The sequence below is a fragment of the Podarcis liolepis genome (assembly GCF_965112155.1).
Source record: "Podarcis liolepis genome assembly, chromosome: 17".
In the NCBI taxonomy this organism is placed as follows: domain Eukaryota; kingdom Metazoa; phylum Chordata; class Lepidosauria; order Squamata; family Lacertidae; genus Podarcis; species Podarcis liolepis.
The window spans coordinates 11,807,323-11,833,325 of record NC_139571.1 but is presented as its reverse complement, the minus strand read 5'-3'; the positions used below and the strand labels follow the sequence as shown (position 1 = coordinate 11,833,325).

The window sequence follows — 26,003 nt, the reverse complement described above, 5'->3', positions numbered from 1 at the left end:
CTGTGTGTTCAGCTAAGTCACTGTGGGCGAGGTCACCAGTTCTTGGGTCACAAAGCTCACTAAACTGAATCCTACACAATGGCATGGCCTCCAGCAGTTTCATCTGCTCCTTTGTTGAGCCTCTGATATCAGCGGAGATTATTAACCTTATACGCCTCAAGTTTGTTTAGTGCCATTACTTTCCCAAGCACGATTCACTCCTAACCGGAATTACGCTCGGCACATTTTAAAAATGGGAGCACTGCTAAAATCTAGAATGCTCAGGTATCTCTCACTTGCCCGTGTCCGTTTTGCAGCTGCAGCTTGATCTGGCAGTCGATGTCGTCAAACCTCCTCTTGTATCAAGATCACACAGGGAGAAACACAGTCCATGTAACCCACTTTTGCAGAGCAGTTTTTCAAAGTAACAGGCTGTGGTGGATCCCATCTACGCCGTCATTAAACACTTTAAAAAGAAACAAATAACAATTGGTGACCTGCAATTTCTGTGGCAGATGGAAGCTCTTTATAAGCACCTGCTCCAATTTGTCTACTCCCACTCTAGCAGAGGGCTTGCCCCATTCATAGTACTACACCGCAGATTCCCCCATGTGCTTTATTTCTTTTTGGCTACTGTTTCTTTTGAATATTTTATATATTTGTCTTTAACCATTTTTATCAATAGTTTTTATGTTTTATTTTATATTTTTATGCTGTGGTCTAAACCACTGAGCCTAGGGCTTGCCGATCGGAAGGTCGGTGGTTCGAATCCCCGTGACGGGATGAACTCCCGTTGTTCAGTCCCAGCTCCTGCCAACCTAGCAGTTTGAAAGCATGGCAAAGTGCAAGTAGATAAATAGGTACTATTCTGGCAGGAAGGTAAACGGTGTTTCCGTGCGTTGCTCTGGTTTCGCCAGAAGCGGCTTAGTCATGCTGGCCACATGACCTAGAAAAACTGTCTGCGGACAAACGCCGGCTCCCTCAGCCAACAAAGAGAGATGAGCACCCCAACCCCAGTGTCGTTCGCGACTGGACTTATCTGTCAAGGGTCCTTTACCTAAGCCCCTCAGATGTTTTGTTAACAGTCACATATAAATGTTGTTAAATAAATACACAAGGAAGCCTCCTTGTGGTAATAAAAGTGCCAGAGCACTTGCAAAGCTAAGCAGGGTCCAGCATGGTTTCAAATTTGATGGGGGACCACGTGTTGAGATTCCTGCATTGCAAGGGGTTGGACTAGATGACCCTTGGGCACCTTCCAACTCTACAATTCTATGATAGAGGTGTAGAACACATGGTTCTCATTTCTCCAATGTATTTACTGTGCTTCAGAAATAACACAGCTGACAGGAAGTTCCACAACATCAGTCAAGATAGCCACGCCAAGTCTCACCTTGAGTTTAAACAACACAGTGCAGCCTCTATCTGTTTTTGGACCTCAACCCCCAATCCAGGAATGGGGAAACCTGTGTGGCCCTCCAGATGTTGTTCAACTCCAGCAAGCATGGTCAGTGGTCAGGGATGACGGAAGATTGAAGTCCGGCAGAGAAAGCACCCAAAGTCAACGACCATGAATTAGAATTTAGTGTGAACATCATATCCCACACTTTATTTTGTGTGGATCCCCGGATCAGACTTAAAATGTGTGCCATTAAGGACTCAGGAAGATGCTCTGAAATATGAGGCTCTTGAACTGTAACCCCCACAGCCTTTGAGCGGGATATTAGGAGGGGGGATGGACCCAGGCTCCTGCCCTCTTGGACTGGCTAAATACAATTTCGATGCCTGTAGCTGAAAATCCACATCTTTCCCACTAATTAAGATAGATTTTACCCCATCTGGACATTCCCTTGCTCAAGCTTTATTGAAATGAGGTGACTGGGCCACCACCACCACCTCCCCAATTCATATAGATGTCTGTGCGGAGAGAGATGCGGGAGGAAGGGAGAGGAAGAACAGCAGCGCTTGGCTCTCCTCCTGTTGGCTTCACTTCGCTCACACACCTTGGTTTATTTAATACTTAGCTTTCCAGAGTGCTTCCAAGTGTTCAGAGCACTTCACGTACCCTGGACTAGATCCAGAGAGGCCCTAGCAAGAGTCAAGGTGCTTCTGCCTGCCTGGGGAGGGGTAACGTGACCTGCTATTTCCATTTGCAGCTCCCTCGCATCACCTCTCACATCATTCCCCTGAGTCCCTTGGGGCAGCACAGGGAGCTGTAGAATGGAGGAGGGAGCTGGGTAAAGTCCCATTCCGCAAGTGGAGTTATGCTCACCGTTTGCTGGATCAAAGCCGTCTCCTTGCTGCAATCCTTACAACAGTTTTGGAAGGAAGGTGGGCGTTATTGTCAGCACATTGCGCAAGGAAAGATGTGGCTAAGTGGGGCTTGCATAAGGCATCCTGGTGAATTCAGGGCAAAGGTGAGGCTCAAATGGGGGACTTGATCCATAACTGAGTCACTCCCCTTCCCCGCCACACACAATTCTACACCAGCTCACTATTTAGATATTATTTGTTTATTTGCTGCCTTTGTAGGTGCCCTTCCAGGCAAAGAAGTTTACAATAACAACGTACAATTCGAGTCTTAAAAAATAAATCTAAGTTCCAATATGCAAAAAGTCTAACCAAACAGCAGAAAGCCTAAGCCAATCAAACGGAACGACAGCATAAGCCAAGTAACAAAGCTTTGAAAATCTAATTGCTGAGGGAACGGTGAAAAAGAGGGGAGAGTGGGTGTCCGCTGAATCTCCAGTGGAACAGAGCTTTATGGAACAGAAAAAGACTAAAGCCACAATTTATGGTACCCAGAAAAAAGGACTTGGTTGGCAGATCTTAAGGCCTGCTGAGGCTCATACAAGATAAGATGCTTCCTGAAATAGGCAAGACTGGGCTTTAAAGATGAAGGCCAAAATCATAGAATCATAGAGTTGGAAGAGACCACAAGGGCCATCGAGTCCAACCCCCTGCCAAGCAGGAAACACCATCAGAGCACTCCTGACATATGGTTGTCAAGCCTCTGCTTAAAGACCTCCAAAGGAGGAGACTCCACCACACTCCTTGGCAGCAAATTCCACTGTCGAACAGCTCTTACTGTCAGGAAGTTCTTCCTAATGTTTAGGTGGAATCTTCTTTCTTGTAGTTTGGATCCATTGCTCCGTGTCCGCTTCTCTGGAGCAGCAGAAAACAACCTTTCTCCCTCCTCTATGTGACATCCTTTTATATATTTGAACATGGCTATCATATCACCCCTTAACCTCCTCTTCTCCAGGCTAAACATGCCCAGCTCCCTTAGCCGTTCCTCATAAGGCAACGTTTCCAGGCCTTTGACCATTTTGGTTGCCCTCCTCTGGACACGTTCCAGTTTGTCAGTGTCCTTCTTGAATTGTGGTGCCCAGAACTGGACACAGTACTCCAGGTGAGGTCTGACCAGAGCAGAATACAGTGGCACTATTACTTCCCTTGATCTAGATGCTATACTCCTATTGATGCAGCCCAGAATTGCATTGGCTTTTTTAGCTGCCGCGTCACACTGTTGGCTCATGTCAAGTTTGTGGTCAACCAAGACTCCTAGATCCTTTTCACATGTACTGCTCTCAAGCCAGGTGTCCCCCATCTTGTATTTGTGCCTCTCATTTTTTTTGCCCAAGTGCAATACTTTACATTTCTCCCTGTTAAAATTCATCTTGTTTGTTTTTGCCCAGTTCTCTAATCCGTCAAGGTCGTTTTGAAGTGTGATCCTGTCCTCTGGGGTGTTAGCCACCCCTCCCAGTTTGGTGTCATCTGCAAATTTGATCAGGATGCCCTTGAGTCCATCATCCAAGTCGTTGAAAAAGATGTTGAATAAGACCGGGCCCAAGACAGAACCCTGTGGCACCCCACTAGTCACTCTTCTCCAGGATGAAGAGGAACCATTGATGAGCACCCTTTGGGTTCGGTCAGTCAGCCAGTTACAAATCCACTGAGTGGTAGCATAGTCAAGACCGCATTTTACCAGCTTCTTTACAAGAATATATTGGGGCACCTTGTCAAATGCCTTGCTGAAATCAAGGTAGGCTACATCCACTGCGTTCCCTTCATCTACCAGGCTTGTAATTCTGTCAAAAAACGAGATCAGGTTAGTCTGACATGACTTATTTTTCAGAAATCCATGCTGACTATTGGTGATCACAGCATTCCTTTCTAGGTGCTCACAGACTGTTTGCTTAATGATCTGCTCCAGAATCTTCCCTGGTATTGATGTCAGACTGACTGGGCGGTAATTATTTGGGTCCTCTCTTTCCCCCTTTTTGAAAATAGGGACAACATTTGCCCTCCTCCTGTCTGTTGGGACTTCGCCTGTTCTCCAGGAATTCTCAAAGATGACTGCCAGTGGTTCTGAGATCACATCTGCCAGTTCTTTTAATACTCTTGGATGCGGTTCATCTGGCCCTGGAGACTTGAATACATCTAAACTAGCCAAGTATTCTTGTACTACCTCCTTAGTTATTCTGGGCTGTGTTTCCTCTGCTGAATCATTTGCTCCAAATTCTTCAGGTCGGGCATTGTTCTCTTTATCGGAGAAGACTGAGGCAAAGAAGGCATTGAAGAGTTCAGCCCTTTCTGTGTCCCCTGTTTGCATTACACCATCTTCTCCTCTGAGTGACCCCACTGTTTCTTTGTTCTTCCTTTTGCTACGAACATACCCATAAAAGCCTTTTTTGTTGCTTTTAACCTCTCTGGCAAGCCTGAGTTCATTCTGTGCTTTAGCTTTTCTGACTTTGTGTCTACACGTGCTGGCTATTTGTTTGAATTCCTCTTTGGTGGTTTCCCCCCTTTTCCATTTTTTGTACACATCCTTTTTTAATCTTAACTCAGTTAAAAGTTCTTTAGAGAGCCACCCTGGCTTCTTTAGGCACCTTCCATGTTTTCGTCTCATTGGTATTGCCTGACGTTGTGCTTTTACTATCTCCCTCTTAACAAACTCCCAGCCATCATGAACCCCCTTTCCTTTTAGTATTACTGTCCATGGGATCTCACCCAGCACTTCCCTAAGTTTTGTGAAGTCGGCTTTCTTAAAGTCAAGAAATTGAGTCCTAGTATGCTTGGCTGCTTCTTTCCGCTGTATAGTAAACTTCAGAAGAGCATGATCACTCGCGCCTAATGATCCTTCCACTTCTACCCCACTAACCAGGTCATCAACATTGGTTAGGACCAGATCTAAAATGGCTGTTCCTTTCTGGACAATGAAGTTGTCTGCAAGGCCAGTGAGGAATCCGTTTGACCTTATGCTCTTGGCTGAGTTTGACATCCAACAAATATCCGGGTAATTGAAGTCCCCCATTACTACTATCTCCCTTCCTTTTGCATGCTTGGCCATCTGTTCCAGGAAGGCATCATCTATGTCCTCCATTTGGCTTGGGGATCTATAGTAAACTCCCACAATGAGGTCACTGTTATTCTTCTCTCCCTTAATTTTGACCCAAATGCTCTCACTTTGGCTTTGAGGTTCTAAATCTTGGATCTCTTCACAGGTATACACATCCCTGACATATAACGCCACTCCTCCTCCTTTCTTGTCTGGTCTGTTTCTCTGAAATAGATTGTATCCCTCCATTATTACATTCCAATCGTGGGACTTATCCCACCAGGTTTCAGTGATGCCTATTATGTCATATTTAGTTTGCTGTACCAAGAGCTCAAGCTCATCTTGTTTATTTCCCATGCTTTGCACATTAGTGTACAGACATTGAAGTCCATTAATCATTCCCCCGTGTCTCTTATTTAAGGATTTTTTCCTCCCACCACTAGGTCTGCGTGCTGTTTGCTCCATTTGGTCTATGACATTTGGATGATCATCTTCATCAATTGATAGACTCCTACCTTCAGGAGCACTGTCTCCCTCCCCCACATTAGTCAGTTTAAAGCCCTCCTGATGAGGTTTCTGAGATTTTTGGCAAAAACATTCCTCCCAACCGTTGTGAGGTGCAGCCCATCGCTTGCCAGAAGTCCATCTTCAAGAAACTGCAGTCCGTGATCTAAGAATCCAAACTGTTCCTGTTTACACCATTTGCGAAGCCAGCTATTCACTTCCACTATTTTTCCCTCTCTCCCTGGGCCATGTCGTTCAACTGGGAGGACAGATGAGATGACAATTTGTGCATTTAATTGCTTCAATTTCCTGCCCAGAGCCTCGTAGTATCTTTTGATCTTCTGGAGGCTATTGCTTGCAGTGTCATTGGTTCCCACATGAACCAAGAGGAAGGGGTATTTGTCAGTGGGTTTTATGATTCCTTGCAGTCGTTCAGTTACATCTTGGATCTTAGCCCCGGGGAGACAGCACACTTCCCGAGACATCTTGTCAGGCCCACAGATCACTGCTTCTGTTCCCCTCAGTAGGGAATCCCCTATCACCACTACACACCTCCTCTTAGGTTTGGTCGGGGTTCTTCCGTGAGCTGTCCGTTCCAAGGTCGCCTGCACATTCCCTGAGGACTGACTTTGCTGCTTGTCTTCGTATACCTGATCGACTGTAATGAGGGAGAGATCCTCAAATGGAGTCTGCTCTTCGTCTTCCATGCTAGGGGAGAGGACCTCAAAGTGATTGTGTATTTCTAAACAATCAGAGCGAACCCTGGGCCTCCTACTTCTTTGAGTCACGTTTCTCCATATATCTGGCTCCTGTGTTGGTGAACTAACCTCCTTCTCAGGGGAGTCCCCTGTCTCCTCTTTGGTGGAGACCTTGAATTGAACCTTGAATTGAACGCAGGAAGAGCCTGGCAGCCAATAAAGATGTTTCAAAATGGTGCTTATATGTTTACAATGCCTTCAGCCCTTCAGCAGACAGGTTCTGAACCAGCTGAAGCTTCTGAACTGTCTTCAAGAGCAGTCACAGCAGAAACTCTAAGCCATGAAAGTCATCAATACAAGAATGAAGAAGGAGGAGGAGGAGGAGTTTGGATTTGATATCCCACTTTATCACTACCCTAAGGAGTCTGAAAGCGGCTAACAATCTCCTTTTCCTTTCCTCCCCCACAACAAACACTCTGTGAGGTGAGTGAGGCTGAGAGACTTCAGAGAAGTATGACTAGCCCAAGATCACCCAGCAGCTGCATGTGGAGGAGTGGGAAATCAAACCCGGTTCAGCAGATTATGAGTCCACCACTCTTAACCACTACACCACACTGGCTCCCAGTGCCTCAGGGGAAGCCTTCCACGGGTTGCGGGCTACATCAGTCCCAGCATAAGCAATGGTCAGGGACAATGGAGCTGTGGTCCAACAACATCTGGAGGGCTAGAGCCTAACCTTCTAGCAACAGGAACAACTGGACTATTACCCAATGGTGATGGAAAGAACTCCAGACCACAGTGGTTACATGAGCATCTTGGAACTATGCTGAGCCCAAAAGTGCTTCCCAATTGTGAACATGATCCCTAAAGGACAAGTGCAAAGCCATGAACCCTGAATAGCTCAGTTGGTTAGAGCATGGTGCTGATAATGCCAAGGTTGCAGGTTCAATTCCCATATGGGAGAGCTGCATATTCCTACATTGCAGGGGATTGGACTAGATGATCCTCAGGGTCCCTTCCAAATCTACGATTCTCTGAAGATTATTTCCGCAACCAGCCTGTTTACTGAGCCTACCACCACCATCTCTGTGTTGACTCTTGTTTGGGTTGAACTATTTATTCATCCTCTTCTGTACCCCCACTTACCAAGTACTCATTAAGGGTGGCAAAAGCACCACCTCAGCATGATGAAAAGGCGAAATAGAGCTATCATCAGCATTTTTATGCTACTAGACTCCAAATCTCTGAAGAACTTCACCCAGTAGTACAATGTAGATGTTAAAAAGCCTGGGAGATTATTCTGTCTTTTTTTTGTGGTAAACCACTCTGAGATTTTCTCTACAATCAAGCAATATAATATATTTCACAAAATAAATAAATAGAATCCCATGGAGAGGAACAAGAGTTTCCTAGACACAACATCCAGAATACAGTGGTACCTCGAGTTAAGTACTTAATTCATTCCAGAGGTTCATTCTTAACCTGAAACTGTTCTTAACCTGAAGCACCACTTTAGCTAATGGGGCCTCCTGCTGCCGCCATGCCGCCAGAGCACGATTTCTGTTCTCATCCTGAAGCAAAGTTCTTAACCCGAGGTAATATTTCTGGGTTAGCGGAGTCTGTAACCTGAAGTGTATGTAACCTGAAGCGTATGTAACCCGAGGTTCCACTGTATGTATGTCTGGAAGCCATGGAACAATCACAATACATGATCTCCAGACACTCAGCAATACTCTCTTGTTAATTCCTGAGCCCTCAACATGCACTGGCAACTATTGAAAGTGACCAGGACCCACCCAGAAGAATTCAAGAAAAGTGCTGTGTTAATACTTTAAGAGGACACAGAACTTCTTTGTTCCATGTGACTAACTGGACTGTTGCAGAGAAACAGAGACATAAACAAGTCTTCTTTCAAATCTTGCTCACTTCTTTCTGACAACAGATACAGCTATCTTCCCAAGCATGTATTACTTTCAACTTTTGAAAGGTCGGCTTCAGCTCCTCCCACATTCAAGCCTATTGCAAAAAATTGGGATATAGTTATGATTCCTGGTTCCTAGTTCCTTACTTGCATGAAAGGTCAAAACACAGTTCAGCCAGAAAACATTAAAAAGTTTGGAAGTTTATATGTACAGGAAGCAACTTCAGCAATGTACAGGGTTTTACCCTCTTAGCAAAATGTTCCATACACCTGAACTCTTGTTTCCACAACACAAAATGCAGTACACTACTAGCTATTCCTGCCATAGGGAGTATTTCTGAGCTAAGGCATCAACAATCTTCTATTATCTGATTGGGTAAATTTCTACAAATAAACACCCACATTTTTGCAAGATGATACGTGGGTTAGGAACCTGTAGGTGGAGAAATGATTGAAACCTGGACAAAGGCTCAGCTGTGTCTTTATTTCCCCCCCCCCTCCAGCTTTTTACTTTACAGTTTGAGGGCACAACACATATTCACTACAGTACCATAAATTACACCTCCATTTAGGATTATTAGAGCAACGTTGAACACTGATGAATGTAAGATACTTTCAATTTTATTCAGGTATCAGGAAATAAACTGTGCTCTGCAAGTCACAACACACAATTTCTTTGGCTCATCATTGCTCAGTCAATAGAAGAAACTATAGGTTTCTGAGGAGGGGGGTGAGGTGCCTCCCTCTGCTTACACTGTGTGACAATAATCATGGAAACTTTTCTTGGGAACGACAACTAATATGTTGAGCTATCCTTATTCATCATTGCAACAACTCTTGAAATGTCCTGAACCTCTCCCAGGACTGGGCTCAAAATTGGGGCAATTTGCAGCTCAAAATGTGCTGCTTGTATGCAAATGTTTACTCAAACGTTTTAAAGTTAAAACTGTGTGCTCGTATCTCCCTTCCCTGATCCCCTTTCCTTCATCTTTAAGCAGTTCTCCCTGCCGAAAAGTTTTCTGCGTCTTCCCTTTCTTTATGCTCAACACACTTTCCAAGTGTTGCCCACATTTTCCTGTCTGTGTCTGCTGCTCTCCATTTTGGTTTTTCCCGCTTCCACCATGGCTGCTCTCTTTCCCTTCTTGACATCCCTCTTCTTCTTTTTGTCTGCCTCTGTTCATCTTTCTCACAGCTCTCCTCTGTGCTCCTTGCTGCTGTCTCTCGCTTTCCCCCGTCTCCTTGGTTTCTTTTCAGTCACCTTCGCTGGAATGTTGGCAGCGATGTTTCTCTCCCCCAGCCCACCCCACCCTCTCATGCCTGAAAACAAAGAAACTAAATAAATTAAATATCTCAAAAAGCCTGTTGGCTGGCGAATTCTGATTCTGAAGGCTCTGCATTCTGAAAGTCTTTCTTCTCCCTGTAGTCAGTGAATAGTTATGCTCTCTAGCCACCCCACCCCTCCAGACCTTGTGAGTGATGGATTACACTGCAGTAAAGGCTGGGAGCACTGCAGAAAGAAAAGGCTGGAGAGGGGAGGAGCAGAAGAAAAGGCTGTCAGCATCAGGGTGGGAAGGAGAGGGATGAATGTGTGTGTGTGTGTGTGTGTGTGTGTGCGTGCATGGGCGCATGTGTGCAGACGGCGCCATTCTATCTTTGGCTGGGTAGATGGAACTGGGCTTTGAGACAGGGAGCCAAAAGACAGGCTCCTGCCACCGACTGCTGTATCTAAAGCAAAGGTGCAGCGAACAGAAGCACGCAGGAAGAAAAGAACAGCAAAAAGAGCACTTTTGCCAGAGAGGCACATCAGAACATAGGATACGGCTTGGAATGCAGAAGTACTGTTTTCCTTTGTGGTATGACCCATGCTCCACAACTGCACGCTTCTTTGCACCAGCTAATGCAAAACAGCCTGTGCTGGGGATGCGAAAATGTGCAAAGAGTTGAGATGTGTGCAATAAGGAAATGTGACAATATGACCTTCAGGTCAGAACTGGCAATGCTGGCTGAGTGGGGTGCAGCTTAAATGCTCCAGGAGTGGTGCAGTGGGAAGGTCTAACAGTACTGGGAACACTGTGTGAGTAAGGGGGTTATCCGAGCCAGAACAAGAAGATACCAACCCTAACCGGCTAGTTCCAAGACATGCAGTGAAACTTTTGGAATTAGGTGGCTCAGAACATGTGCATCAAAGCAAAGTGAAAAGCATTGTGTATTTTGGAATATTGTTATTTCACCCTGAAAAAACCAGATTGTTTGCACAAAGGACTCTCTTCAATTCTGTGTCCCATGCTTCACTTTATCTTCCCTCTCTCCCTCTATATCTGCTCTGAATTCCATTTATTCTTCTCACCACCCCCCACAGCTTCCCCCTCATCTTGATTCCTTTTTGCCTCTTTTAAAATCTGTCACTTCCTTTCCTTTCCTTCCATGCTTCTTCCTATTCCATCATCATTTGGAATCTTCTCTTTCTCTCTCTCTCTCTCTCCCATTGTCTCTTCCAGTCCCTCATTTGTTTCACCTATGCCGTTTCTCCATTCTCACATTTAGTGCAGGAAAACCAAGTGCATTCTAAGCAATCTTTCATTGTGATCAGTTCTGATTCAGGCAGGCAATAGGAACGAGGACTTGTAACTGACTGTGGCAGCCTTTTTTCTCATTCTCAGATAGGGTACTTCCCAAAAGGAGGAAGCAAGCAATGCGGATGGGAGGAAAGAAAGTGGAGGAGGGGAAAGGGAGTGTTTGCTGTTTGTGCAATCAGCTTTCAGGAAGAGTCCCCACCCTGCAACTGCTACCAGCGACTCCCTCACTATCTCCTCCTCCCCTGCTGCTACTGAAGCCTCCCTTGCAAGCTTGGCTTAGGTTCCCTTCCCGCCATTCCCTTCTTTCCCCATCTGCATCCTTCCTCGGAGCATCACAATGTATCAGAGGCAGCTGCCATCTACACACTGACCTACTTCTCCCTTCAAAGCAGCATCTCCTCCTCCTCCTCCTCCTCCTCCTCTGCTTCCAGCAATTGCAGTGTCTGAAATAGAAAGAAGGTGGGGAGAGAGCAATTATCGGTTCATATCCTCAGTAAGCACAACATTCACCATTTATGTAAGGCTACCCCACAGAGGAAATGGGTTATCGAGAGAGACCTTCCCCCATATTGCTTTTGAACATATGTGGTTTTATTTACAGCCGGTACAGAACTATATGGTTAAAGGATGAAGCTGGAGGAAAAATTGAGGAAAAGGATAACTTTCCCACAATGAGACCAATCACTTCACCACTTTTACTGTTTCAAAACACAGGCACACAGGGTTTTGTAAGAACAAGGATATAAATAGAGGCTTTTAAAATTGGTTAATAAAGGCATACAGATTGCAGGGCAAATGGTGAAGCATTCTTGAAAGGCACACATTTTTCATGCCAACACGGGACACTCAAATGAAATTCAGATCTGGCCAGCCCTGCTATTTGCTGAAGGATGTCTGGCAATCTGGCAGGAGTGAGATTTAAGAAAGGATGGAATGCAGGAAGAGTAGAGTGAATTAGCCACAGATAGATAGAGGTAGAAAGAAAAAGAACAGCACAACGGCTCTACACTTCAGGCAACAAACATAATTTCTGCAGACACACAGTTTCACAGGTCTTTTACACAGACAGCATATACAGCATAGTTAACATTTCATGCTATAGTAGATAGCAAAACTGCATTTTTAAAAAGACGCTAATGCTTGGGCTGAGTCGTAGCTATGCAAGGGGAGGGGCTAGCCAGGTTTTTTGCCCTGTGACATCTCCAGAGGGGCACCACTGAGGCTCTCAACCTGTGTGGGTGTGTATGCAAATGTGCATGGGGGGCTGCCAAACTGGGTCTTTGAGCTGGGTATTTGAACTTAGTTTTGCCCCTGGCTTGGGAGCCCCATTCCAATCTCAAGATCTTGGCATGTGTACATAGATGTTTAAAAATGCAGGTATACTGCACACACTTGGTTTTTGCTGCAAGGAATACCTGCAGCAATTATGTCTGACACATGGAACCACAAAGGAGAACAAAAGTGGGGAGAACAGTCAAGACCAAAAAGAGGAAGATGGGATAATTACCAATGCATTCCTTCCACCTTGTTACTACAACACCTGGAAAATACATTTTCTTGCATTAAGACGCACACAGTTCCAAACAAAGAGGTGCAGTTTTGGCCTCAGACTGGTACAGGGTAAAAGGCTTAAGCTTTATTTTCCCATGATATTCTGTCTCCTGTTTGATATGGCACACATAAACAGAAACAACGCTTTCCTACCCTTCCCTATTTTTCTCTCTTCCCTGGATCTTCTCCTCAGGATGTGAGATGAGGTTTTACATTTCACACTTGGTCCCAATGAGGCTTTTGGTCAGACTTCACTTCTCCTAAACCAATCAGCCCTTGAAAGCTATGGACAAACTTCAGGGGATCATCTTCTGATATTTGTAGATGCCATTCTTGGATTGTTCCCATTTGTTCTCCACTAGTGGATACTACGTATCTAATCTTAAATGTTGACTTCAGAACAAAAGTGTACCTCCGTGTTTTGTTTGGGGAGACAGGCTGAAATACACCCATTTTTAATGAATGAATGAATGAATGAATGTTTTGCTCTGTTAGCATTCCTTGGTTCTACAAAGTGCTTTCCAGCCTGGATCTCACTCATCTAACAATTCTATGAAGGAAGCCATCAATAGCCCCATTTTGCAGTGGGAGTGACATACACAACCATTTCAATTGTGGCCAAGCAGTAACCACCACATAATGGAGCAGAGAACTATTAACACTGCCTTATAAAGTGATAGGTGAGGACTAGATGACCCTTGTGGTCCCTTCCAGTTCTATGGCTCTTCAGTTCTAGGTTTCTATGAATATGGCGGGACACGGGGGGCACTGTGGGTTAAACCACAGAGCCTAGGACTTGCCGATCAGAAGGTTGGTGGTTCGAATCCCCGCGACAGAGTGAGCTCCCGTTGCTTGGTCCCTGCTCCTGCCAACCTAGCAGTTCGAAAGCACGTCAAAGTGCAAGTAGATAAATAGGTACTGCTCTGGCGGGAAGGTAAACGGCGTTTCCGTGCGCTGCTCTGGTTCGCCAGAAGCGGCTTAGTCATGCTGGCCACATGACCTGGAAAAACTGTCTGCAGACAAACGCCAGCTCCCTCGACCAATAAAGCGAGATGAGCGCCGCAACCCGAGAGTCGGTCACGACTGGACCTAACGGTCAGGGGTCCCTTTACTATGAATATGGCAGATGGTGCTTCCCTCCCATCACTCCACCTCCATCCTCAGGCAAAGCTTTGCACACCAACTTAAAGGCGGCAGCCTCAGAAGGCATAATGGAAGGGTCAGTAAAAGAGATGAGGTGGCAACACTGCTCCAGTCCTCCCAGCTTCCTTATGGAGATTCTGCTGCGTGCCGGATCTTGGTGGTTCAGACGAGTGAATGTCAGAGTAGGACCTGGGAGAAAACAGGATTCAAATCCTCCCCAGCCAGCCATGAAGCTCCCTGGGTGAGCTTGGCTCAGTCACTGTCTCAGCCAGCCTACCCTACCTCACATGGTTTTTGTGGGGATAAAATGGGGAGATGGAGAACCCTGCCTGCCACCTTGAGCTCCTTGCTAGATTATAAATGTGACAAATAAAATTTTAATTAATTAATCTGGGAGAGCAAGCTCCGCTGAGATTTACTTTGATGTGTATGGCTGCGGTGTTAAGAAGGGAATAAACGTAATCGCTTTTTGGATTTTCTTCACTTCCCCTTGGTTCACTCCCGCATGCAGCGGCGGCGGCGGCGGCGGCAGCAGCATCCTTTGGATAGGAAGGGACAGCCCCGGGGAAGGAGAAGCGTGCAGGCGCGTTCCTGTCCTTCTGAGGAGGTGGAGTCGCGGCCGCCGCCGCCCCTTTGCTGCTGCTGCTGCTGCTGCTTTCTGCTTCTGCTGAGGCCGGTTCTAGCCGGCTTGCACCAGAAGATGGCAAGGCGGCGCCGCAAAGCTGCAAAAGTCGCTGCCTGTGCTCCTCCAGCTGGCGCGCGAGGAAGGCAGGAAAGGGGAGGGGGCGGCGCCGCGCAAGCGGCTGCAGGCCCCGCGAACGCGCGCGCCACGTCCCCCACCCACCTCCCTGGGAATGCAGAGCGCTCCTACTCCCTCCCCTTCCCACTGATCGCTCCAGGGAAGAGGTCTTGCTGCGTTCTTGGGCTCCTCGGCGGCCTGGCGCAAGGGAAGAAGCATATTGCCAGCCAACGCCCAGGTTTCCCAGGCTGGGCCTGGGTGCAGTCTTGGAAGAAGGCGCTCCGCTCGTCTTCCAGCCCCAGAAAGGCAGGGGACGCGCTTCTCACGCGCTTGGCTGAAATACGCAAGCAGGCAGAGCCATCCACAAACACACACACACACACGCGGAAATGGGGAGGGAAGCTGCAGCCTCGTAAGAGGCGAATGTGCTGCTGCAGGACATCTCCTTAGTAAGCAGGCAACAGACTCCGTGTGCCACGTGCATGAAGCCGCTGCAAAGAACGGCGCTGCGGTGCGCTCCCCACGTCTGGTTTTCTGATCTGGCATCCGTTCAGGGCTAGTGTGCGTACTTTCCCTTTGCGCCATGTCCTCTGGAAATCGATACTGGGAGGACTAGCTCTCCAAAGGCCCTTGAATAAATTATCGGGGTCCGGCTTGCTGCTAAGGCAGGCAGGATACCAGGATCCTCGTCGGTGACACTAAAACAGCCCACTGCTCTTTAGGTAGCCGAGTGCTGTACCGTTTTCTCTCTGCTGCAGTTTTTGCCTCCTTGGGATCAGCAGGAGCTGTGCAAGAGTGCTGGCACAATGGTGCGGTTCTTAGTCGCTTCAGCGGCATTGGACAGGAGAACCTCTGAGTGGGAATTATTCCATGGAGTAGAGTTTGGCTTCCTGCCTTAATGGTGCCTAAAGTCTGCCATCTGAGAGGGATGTTTCATGGCAGGGCTGCCCTTGCAAGGTCTTGGATGTAACTGATAGGCACTGGGCTGGATAATGCAGGGGTGGCTCCAAATGGGTTTGTGAATAGCAGGAATGCTACACGATGTTTGCAGACCTAAATATGTCAGTATTCTTTCCCAACTCATCTCTGCCACAGTTGCTCCTCACTTTCCCTCATTTTCTCTCCAAAGCTCATTTTATTTTATTTATAATCAAATGAAAATGTAGGCAGATTATGTGATCATACAGTAGTCCCCCAGCAAAAATCCAGATAATTTCCACAGATCTGCATTGCCTCCTTGCACTTTTTAAAGGTATGTTCTGATCTCAGAAACCATTGATCTATTGTACACTATAATTGTACAGCTGTTAATCACGCTTGGCAATACTACATGCATGCTTTTCTTTGGACAAAGGAACATAATATAAAGGCCCAATCCTATACTTCAGCTACATGGGTTGGGGAGCTATTGGATATGGTGGCTGCCTCCCTACACTGGTAACATGTGAGACATGCCACCTTCATGTGAGAGCCACTAATATGACTGCACAGATACGCTGGGGTATGTTGCTCTGGTATAACAGTCAAAATGCAGATGAGATATGGGCGAGACAGGGAAGAAACAGGCTCTCATCAAATCCTATATGCCAGTTTGCTGCTGCAATTGTTTCTCGTGTCTCTCCTGCCTTGCCATATGTCAATACTATATTGTCCCCAACAGCTTCATTTAGATGTTAAAGCCTTGGGGAAAAGACTCTATTCTATGGCACCCTACAATATAACTGTCAGGGGACAGTGGAACAATTATCCAATGTTACCTACCCCCAGGCCGGTGCAAAGGGGGGCGGGCAGCCGGGTACACTTGCCCCAGCAATCACAGAAGTAGGCCTGCCACTATAATGCTCCCTTCTAGCAATGTCACCCAAACATATCCTGGTCAGTCCCAATCACTCACACGCTCACCAACCTTCCCGCTGGAAGAATCACACCAGTATTCATGCATCCCTTATACTCTCACACAAACTACCCTCATGCATCCACATGTACAGTCATCACACTAGCTATCATGGGGGGAAATGACTTGCTGATAAACACCATACAATATTCTAGCTATAAGGATAACATATAATACTCAGAGTTCTAGCACTCATCCCTTCCCTACTTCATCAGGAGTCACAAACAATCCTCCCTGTCTCTCACTCATAGCATCTGCCACAAATTGGTAGATAATTACTGGCAATTGGGCTTAATCAAATGCAGCTACTTAGTCCAGCTTGGTGCCCCCCAGATGTTTTGGACTACAATTCCCATCAGCCCCAGCCAGCAGGGCTGTGCAAGCTGTGAAATAAGGGGCTGAGCTTTCAAGAAAAGTGACTCTTTCAGATGTTGATGAAAGTCAGGGCATGTTTTTAAAGGGGGATGCCACAACGATGTTATATATTTATTTTGATGATTTTGAAGATACCTATGCCTCTATTCAAAAAAAGCTTCCCCAAGATGGCACATAGTCATTATAAAATATATTAAAATAACATAATTGTCTTAAATTGTAAAACAGAGAGCAGTATAAAATGCTTCACACCAGGAGAAAAGACACATTATTTAAATCTGTTGATTTAAATACACCATTAATGAATACCACAGTAGGAAATATGTCTGACAGGGAAGTTCTTACTTGAGTTCAATGGGAAAGGGATAGAATACATGTATCTGCAATATACATTTAGAAAGCATGCGTTTGCCTAAAAGATGGATAGAGACAACTGTTCACTTTTTTAACAGTTAAAAGAAGGCTTCAGAATCAATACACGCTATGCCTAGTGACCCTAGGATGATGTCTGTATCTGCATTCCAACATTTTTTGATAATGTGGAACAGTGATGAAATTGCTTTTCTCCACCCCCTGAAAGTCAGCCAAGAATGTCAGCTGCCTGTAGGCCCATCCATATTCTCACATGACTAAAGACATTTATTCAGACAAGAGACTTTGCATTATGCTTTTGAAATTTATTTGTCAATCCTTGAATCACAGTTCAGTATGAAATAGTACTGAACGATTCAAAGAACCAATTGAGTAGTTGACACAAACACTTCTCAAGAAATCAAATGACCAGAACTTACAAGTACAAATTTCTTATATTCGAATCAAAGAGTGAGTTCAAAGTCTAAATAGTACCATCTTTGTGTAAAGCCACCATTCAAGAAACCTAGAGTTGTATCCAACTAAGTTTTACTTAGAGTAGACCCTTTGAAATTAATAGACCTACCTTAGCCATGCTAATTCATTTCCGTTCATTCTACTTTGTTGAATACCACCCCAGGACTCAATTTGTATATTTCAGCAAATGCTTCATCACCCTCATGCCTGAGATGTAAAGAAAAATGAAGCATATTAAATTACTAAACAAAGAAAAGAGTGGGGAGGAACATTAACATGTCAAACACAAGCAGAAGTACCTCACAACTGCTAATGCAGGGATATGACCCTAGTCTAGAGGAAGTTGAATTCCAGCTCTGCCTGCATCTTCTATGTTGTAGTTCGGAAGTAATTGTTCCAACAATAAAGATCAAGCGTCTTGGCTGCTGTTTTGCTTCTATATCCTGGCTATGGTCTTTGTTTGACTCTCCAACCTGAGCCTACGGAGCTTTTCGGCTGCAACTCCCATCAGCACCAGTTGCAATCCATCATCTGGAGAAGCTCAGTACAGTATCCTTAAAGGTTAGGTCCACAGGTGAAAATCCGTCTCTGAACCCTATGTACCTACATTCTGGAAAGCAGCTGCAATCAAATGTCCTATGCTTCTGAGATATCCTCCTATTTGAGAATCTTGACAAGATGCAGGTCATTCCTCAGTCATCATCCATCCTCAAAAAACTTAGGGAAAATTTATGAGGAACGGAAGTCCCAACACCTTTAGTGATCTAGGAATTCCCCACAAGCGGTATATATGATAGCAGTTACTTTTTTTGTCTATTCTCTCCACATGGGCAGCAGGATGGCCCACACTGAAAGAAGTAATTGCACTGGCTACCAATTTTCTACTGAGGCAGGTTTAAGGTACTGCTGATGACTTGTAAGGCTCTATGCAGCTTGGGACCAGGCTACCTGAAAGAACACTTCCTGTCCTCTTTGGTCACACCATGTCCTGCAGATACTTATCGAATGACCACTTGGAAATGGGTTTTCTCTGTGGTGGTACCCACCTTGTAGAATGATCTCCTAGATATCCAGCAGGCATTAACAGTACTGATATTTCATTAACTAGTAAGAACATATCTGTTCACTCAGGCCTTCCTGGACCTTTGATGTGTTATATCTTTATACTTTTTTCCACATGGTATACCAGATTTAATTATTCTTTAGATACAGCAGATTATTTTTTTATATACTCTTAACGTGTTTTAGTGGATTGTCTTCAGTTATGTTGTTGTTCGCCACCTTGGTGACTTCTTATAAATTGTTTTAATAAATGAACCATCCTGAACCTTATTTTTTCCTCAGAACCTAACTCACCTTGCTCTGGGTTGGGGGAAAAGATTTTGAGAGTGCAGCCTAAGTCCTGCTGTGGAAATGTCCCTATACAGTGCACTCTTTTTTCTTCCTCATGCTTTCTCTCAGAAGGGAACCAATAAAATATTTTTCCCTCCTTCTGACATGGTTCATAGGTGCTATTTTCAGGAAAAGGTGTCTGCCTCATCCCCATACATGCTCATGGCTCATTCAGCCATGGAGGGTATGCCTGCCATTTTGGAGGGTCACAATAAGCCCTTTTCTTCCTTTTGAATGGCATATGGACACTGTAGACTGCCAGCCTAAACTGAAAGTGGTAATGCCTGGAGTTGTTTCAACCAGAGTTCTGCAAATTGCATCAGATATAGACATTTTTCTTCCGGCTCCAGTTCCCATAGCTGAAGGGAAGGTCCAATAACTACAGGTGCCACCACTACTCTTCCTAGTTCAGAGAAAGGTTTCAGGCTAGAGAAAGTTCTTCCCCTTATTATTTTAGGAGCAGAATCCATTCTAGGGGTATGTCCAGAAGTCAGGTTACATTTTTCTGCCTTCCCTATCTTTCTAAAGGCAATGCTGGGGGCAAAGTGCTTTTCCTATTGCTGTGTTCTGTGTTGATTGCCCCTTAGGAGAGAATGGTTCTTCCATTAACCTCCAGGCCACAGCCCTGCAAATCTAGGGAACTGCTTTCCTCTCCATTGGTTCTTTTGCTAGGGCTTCCTCAATTGATGCTAAGGGTTCCAATAATACTTTTGAAGAAGAATAGTACACAGGGGCAAATCAGATTCTTTTTGGTCTGGTATGATCTGGACAACTTTCAGTTAAATGTTTCAGAAACTCTTCCAGCACCCACCAAACCAGTTGGAATGGACCTACCTTTTCCTACTCTGTCTCAGGTTCCTTGGTTCCTTTCCTGGTGTTTGAATTTGCCATAAGAAAATAAAGAATGGGCTGAACCCTTTGGGCGTGGTAAACCATCCCTTTCTTGTTCAAGAAATTATATTGCCCAAGGATGTTTTAACAAGTGTTATGTGAAGAGGTGGTTTAGTGACTCCCTTAACTCCTAAAGCTATTTCGCCCATTAATTTGGATGAGATAATGTGGGGCTGACACGAACCCCTTAACATGTTGAAAGAATGTATTAAAGGGATTGTGGGACCCTCCCTGTTGCCATGCTCTCCTAATATCTGTATGTTCAAATTACATCAGAAATTCTACTTGTGTACACTAGTACATGAGTAGAAGTTTTGATGGAACTTTGAATGTGTGGGTGGTGTGGGGGCATGGCTTTTCCATGTGGCCCCATGCCCCCTTCCCATCTTCTCTAAATACATTAAGGGGTTGTGTGAGGGATTGCAGAATATACCTTGCATAGGAGAGTTGAGGCTTTAGCCCTAGCCTTTGAGCCTCCTCGGCTTCTTCATACTTGCCAGGGCTGCCCTCATATCAGCAAATGAGATTAGCCTCACCAGCAGTCTTTTTCCCAGATGCTTTCCCAGATGCTTTGCAAACAGAAACCCACTCAAACAAGAGAGAGGCTGTCTATGTGTGTGCCTCCTAAAAAAGGGGACCAGAAACCCTCTACTTTGAAACATTCCTTTCATCCCTCTTTTCTTCCCAGAATAGATGTGACAACAACAGGCCCAAATGGCATTCTTCCAAGTCAAAAGGCAGCTCCATATATTCTTAACCCTTTGGTAACAAGCCCTCTCTTCCTCATGACTACAGGGATGCCAGCCTTAACTCCTTCCTTTTAGTGGCAAACTTCAGGCCTTTACAGACACCTGGAGGACCATCAGTTCATTAAGGAGGATGTTACAAATGCTTCATAAATGCTCTTTTCTTGGATACTTCCATATTTTGTTGGATTGAGTCATTCCATCCCCTATCTGCAGCATGGAAGAACACAAGTTGAAATGTGTGCAGCAGAGGGCAACCAAGATGATGAAGGGTCTGGAAACAAAGCCTTATGAGGGAACGGAGGGAACTGGGTATGTTCAGCCCAGAGAAGAAAAGATTGAGAGGTGATATGATACCCATCTTCAAATATTTGAAGGGCTGTCACAGTAATGATGGAGCAAGCTTGTTTTTTGCTGCTCCAGAGGCTAGGATCTGAGCCAATAGCTTCACATTACAAGAAAGGAGATTCCGACTAAACATTAGGAAGAACTTTCTGATGGTAATAACTGTTTGACATCGGAACAGGCTACTTCAGAAGGTGATGGACTTTCCTTCATTGGAGGTTTTTAAGTAGAGGCTGGATATCCATCTGTGAGGGATTCTTTAGTTGTGGTTCTTGCATTGCAGGAGGCTGGGCTAGATGACACTTGTGTCCCTGACCCAGCTCTACAATTGTATTATTCTGTTGCCTCCACATTCACATTCACCCTTGTCATTGCACTTTCTAGGATTCACTTGAAGGAACAACCAGTTCCAGTTTGGAGCCCTTTCCTTCAGTATCTTCTCTAGCCTCTGAAGAGTCTGAGAACCCTGACTGCTCATCCATTTTACATAGATTATTTTTATTAGTGTCCCTTCCTTCAGCCAAGGAATTGGAACATCCACCTTACCTCAGCTGAGGTGTCTCAGCATCCTAGTAAACAAAACCTGTCCAATAGATCCAGCATCCAGGATACCCTCAATACAATCGCCTCAATCCATGTCTGAACAGTGTTTCTCTCTCAGAAGAGAGGATTTTGACCCCTTTAGAATAAGTTACCCAGTTCATCTTCAATCCCTTACCAGACTGCTAGGCAAGATGATTTCCATCATGGTTAGTCTCTTCAGAAACCTTTCTGTTACCCTTCCACGATGAGACCCTATCTTTCTTAAATCCTTCCCTAAGAGGTTCACAAGAGCTAGCACTTCAATCGAGACAGGAGTTCCTGCACTGTTCCATCAGCCTAGAGACCAGTGCCAGATTTACATATAAGCTAAACAAGCTCTAGCTTAGGACCCCACTCTCTTGGGGCCCCTTAAAAAAAATTTAAAGGAGAAAAAAAACCTGGATGTACATTTCCAAAATATAAGACAAAAAAACAAATAAAATAAAACCTACATACAGCAACAGTGTTTTGTGTTGTGTAGGCTCCTATGATGTAAGTAATGGCCCCGCCTGCTAGCCTGCTCCCTGAAATATCACATAAAAAGGGCCCCATTACCTTCAGTAGCTTAGGGCCGCATCAAACCTAAATCTGGCCCTGCTAGAGACTGTGGTAATAACTGGTGTCAATCAGTAGCTGAGCAATGCAAGCTGAGCAATGTTTAAGGGACATGGTGACAGAAGGAGGCCTCTTGCAGCATAAGCCTCTTTGAACTTTGGGTGAGTCAACTTCCATTGAAAGCCTTTCTTTCATGACACAGTTCCAGAGATACCCTTGTTCACCTGGACAGCATATGTACTAAGTCTTATGTCAACAGACAAGCAAGAATGAGTTTTCCACAACTCCTCAAAGAGGTGATCTGTTCGCTTCCTTGAGCAGAAACTTATTACTTCCCTAGTAACCCAGAATCTGAGGATAGGGCTTCTGGAAGACTTTTCAGGAGGTCTGGTTCTTATTTCCAGAACAATCAAGAGAATTGAGGATCAGAAGACACATATAATCTTTATTGCCCCCCCCCCATTTGCTACAGGTTTCAGACTCTCAATCCATGACCTTTTCTGGAAATTCTGGATTGCTGCATGACATGCCTCCTCCTACATCCTCACCTACAGCTGCCTGGAGGTTGAGAGGCAGACTCTTCTAGCCCTGAGCTGCCATCCCAGAGTAATTTCCACTCTTTTAGTCTCATGCAAATCTCCCACCTGGGTACCAATAATACTTTGGTATCTACCCTCTTATACATGATTTCAAAATAAACTTAACAGAATAGAAGGGCCTTTTAAAATGCTGTGACAAGTCAGACACAGCAGCCCTTGGAGTTTCCAGGCCTTCAACTAAATTTCTTGAAAAGACAGATTTCTGTTCTTTCCAGCATAACTGCAAGTTCTGGAGGACATCCCATTTCTTCTAATACCTGCAAACTTCCTATCTGATATCTCCACCTCCAGTTCGCTGTATGCCTTCTTGGCGTCTAAATGTGGCTTTCAAAGTTCCTCCTTGTAGCTTATTTAAACCCCTTGAAGCTGCTTCCCTTAATTTACTCTCAAAACAAACTTGCTACTGACCATAAACCTCAGCACACTGGGTTTTTGAGATTTGGACCTTTTCTGTAGAGCTTGAACTATGTATTCCCAAAATGACAAGAATTATCCCGTGTTCTTACCCTTCAAGTTAACATTAATTTGACCTATCATGGATCAGGGAATTGATCTTGCTATTCTTTAGCTCTTATCTCCCAAAGAACAAGCACCACATTTCAGGAAAGAACCCCCTGGATGAAATGTTCAAAACAGCTTCTTGGGTCTCTGTAGACAGGCCACTACAGGACTGAAACATATGCTACTATTTAAGGCAGTTTCCTAAAGCAGGATCCTTAACAACCTGTATATCCTAGGGCTCAGAATACATGGGGGTATTTGGATACCAAGTTCTCCCTTCCAGGGATGTACAGTGGTACCTCGGTTTTTTAACGTCTCCGTTGACAAATGTTTTGGAACTCGAACGCCGTAAACCCAGAAGTAAATGCTTCGATTTTCAAACACGCCTTGGAAGTCAAACATGCCACACAACTTTGATATTGTGTTTTCCTTATTGAGACTTTCGTTTTGAGTTTTTGAATGTTTCGGAACTCGAACGGTCTTCTGGAACAGATTACGTTCGAAAACCAAGGTATCACTGTACTACTTTTTAAAAATACCAGTCAGAAGTGTCTTCCTGCCCATGTGGGGTGAAAGTATTATTTTTACCCTGATGAACATTTATTCTCATGGGTAAGACATCCTGCCCATCTCTACATTTACTCCAGTTACTATGAATCTTATATTTTCCAGATTTTGTTTGATTTTTTGGAGAGTGGGAGTTATTTTGCTCTCTCTGTTCCAATTAATATGATCTGTTGGTTTCATTTCTTCCCATTCTATGGCGGTGGTTCGTCTTTCTAGCTCTTTTTGTTGCAGATGCTTTTTCTTTAATTTGCTATGTAATTGAGTTTATGGTGAGCATTTCTCACCTTACAGGAAGTGACATTTTAGCTCTGTTTTCAGTCCCAGAGGCAGGACCTAACTGAATCCGGAATGTCCTCTCCCCCTACCTGCATTCTCATCAGGTAAGAAGAACTGCATTCCTCCACCACCCAAGACTTATCTCTACTGTTTAACGTTGTTGTAAAAGTATCGAGATTGCATATGTCAGGAGTAGGCAACCTTTTCTGACTAGTGGGGCAGATCCTAATCTCCTCACCCATGGTGGGACAAATCTGACAGGGCAGGGCGAGAGCACCTACCTGTCAGTCACCTGGTGCCATAGTGATGTCAGGTGGTGCTATATTTTGAGGCCCTTGTTGTCGCAACTTCAAAGTACTGTACAATGCAGGGCAGTTTTTTAAAGGGCTTTCAAACAGCCCTGCGCTGTTCTTTGAACTTTGGGTTTTTTGGAGGTTCAAAGAGCAATGCTGAGAAATAGAAGTAGCTTCCAGTGTCCATCAGCTGTTCAGTAGAAGCAGACCTTACTCTAGCAAAGGAATGATCTGGAGCTCACTTTAAGCTACTGATAGTTCCTTTTCAAAAATGTCTTTATTAAACACTGAATTTTTATACACAGTTCTTTTTGAAGCCCTGCCCTTATCCACCCCACACCTGACAACATGTGTAGAGACTGTGTGTAGGGCAGGTGGGTATAACAGCCCCAAAATGGCCCAGCAAGCCACATCTTGGATGATATGGGTGCAGGTGGGTGAAGAAAGTTCCATATAAATATTAAAGATTGTGAAAATTACTTACATAAAATGAGTTTAAGTGGGAAGGTGGCTGTGAAGATGTGTGACCATGAATTCCTGGAAGTTGCTCCATAGGGTTAAGAGAACTCATGTGAGGCAATGTGCGGCAAGCTGGGGGGCAGCAGCAATATCGGGCAGCAGCCCTAAACAACAGGTGGTTTCTACACTCATCTGTAATATGGAAATAGCACTGGCTTGCTTCATAAGGTTGCTGTGTGTAGTGTGTTCATTTAGAAGAGTTCGTCTTGCCTGTCTCCTAGGGATTCACCACTAGCGTAGCATAAACCATACAAGGCACTCTGGCATGTGTCAAAATAATTGATAAGTGATTTGATGACGTTTTGTGGTACTTCAGTTTAAAAATCAAGAGAATTTATGAGGTTCAGTGTCCTGAGTCCATGTTTTTGTGCTGGGGTGGTGCAGGGAACACACAGCCCATGTATTTTTGTGGCTCAAACCGTGGGCAGGGATGTGATCCGATGACAGTTTAGGTAGAATCCATGTGGATAGGTGGAGTGGGTTGACATTTCTGCCTCATAGTGGTGCTGTGAAGCCCTGGATCTGTATCCCCCCCCCCCCACATTTCATGATGCCTTTTGGGGAAGCCTATACAGGAAAAGAACCATGCCAGTTCATGTATGCGTGTCCGCAGAACCCCTCGCTTTTGCACCAGGATGGCTCTGCAATTTTCACAGTTCATCTGATGCAAAGTGCAATTTAGCAGTTTTTTATTGGGGGGGGGGGCTGCCATGTAAAAACCACGTGCTGATTCTTGGTTTTGCGCCACGGCACCGGGTGTGGCAATTTTCCTGGCTGAGGGTGTAGCTTTGCCACCTGCAGTTTGATGGTGGAGTGGAGAGGGCGGTGAGTGTCCCACCCCATGGAAAGATGCCGACAGTATTTTTAGGAACGTGACAGTTATTGAAATCCAGATCATCTCTCTCCTTCTTTTCAGCGTTATTCCACTCCTTTTTCCCTCAGAGCCCTCGCTGAGGCGTTCGCACCTCAGGTCAAGCGCAGGTTTACGTTTGCTCGTTTTCCTTTCACTCCAGAGGCCTACAAAGCGGGCGAATACGACGAAAAAAATATATATTTGGCGGGGGGTGGGGAATGTAGAACGGGCCACGAATTCTTGGGGTGAGTGGGGTTAAATATCTCCTCAGCTTCGCCAGGAACCATTACGCCGCGTCGGAGCCAGGAGAGGAGGAACGGCGGCGGCGGCGGCAC

General features: G+C 45.1%; 1 long non-coding RNA gene across 1 annotated transcript; it reads right to left on the bottom strand.

The window, feature by feature from the left end:
- Positions 1-280: 280 nt before the first annotated feature.
- LOC310697131 lies at positions 281-25,964 on the bottom strand. The gene is made up of 3 exons (XR_014520940.1): positions 24,781-25,964; positions 11,391-11,462; positions 281-445 (listed from the first exon to the last, which is right to left on the bottom strand). It is a non-coding gene; the product is annotated as an uncharacterized lncRNA (long non-coding RNA).
- Positions 25,965-26,003: the final 39 nt, after the last annotated feature.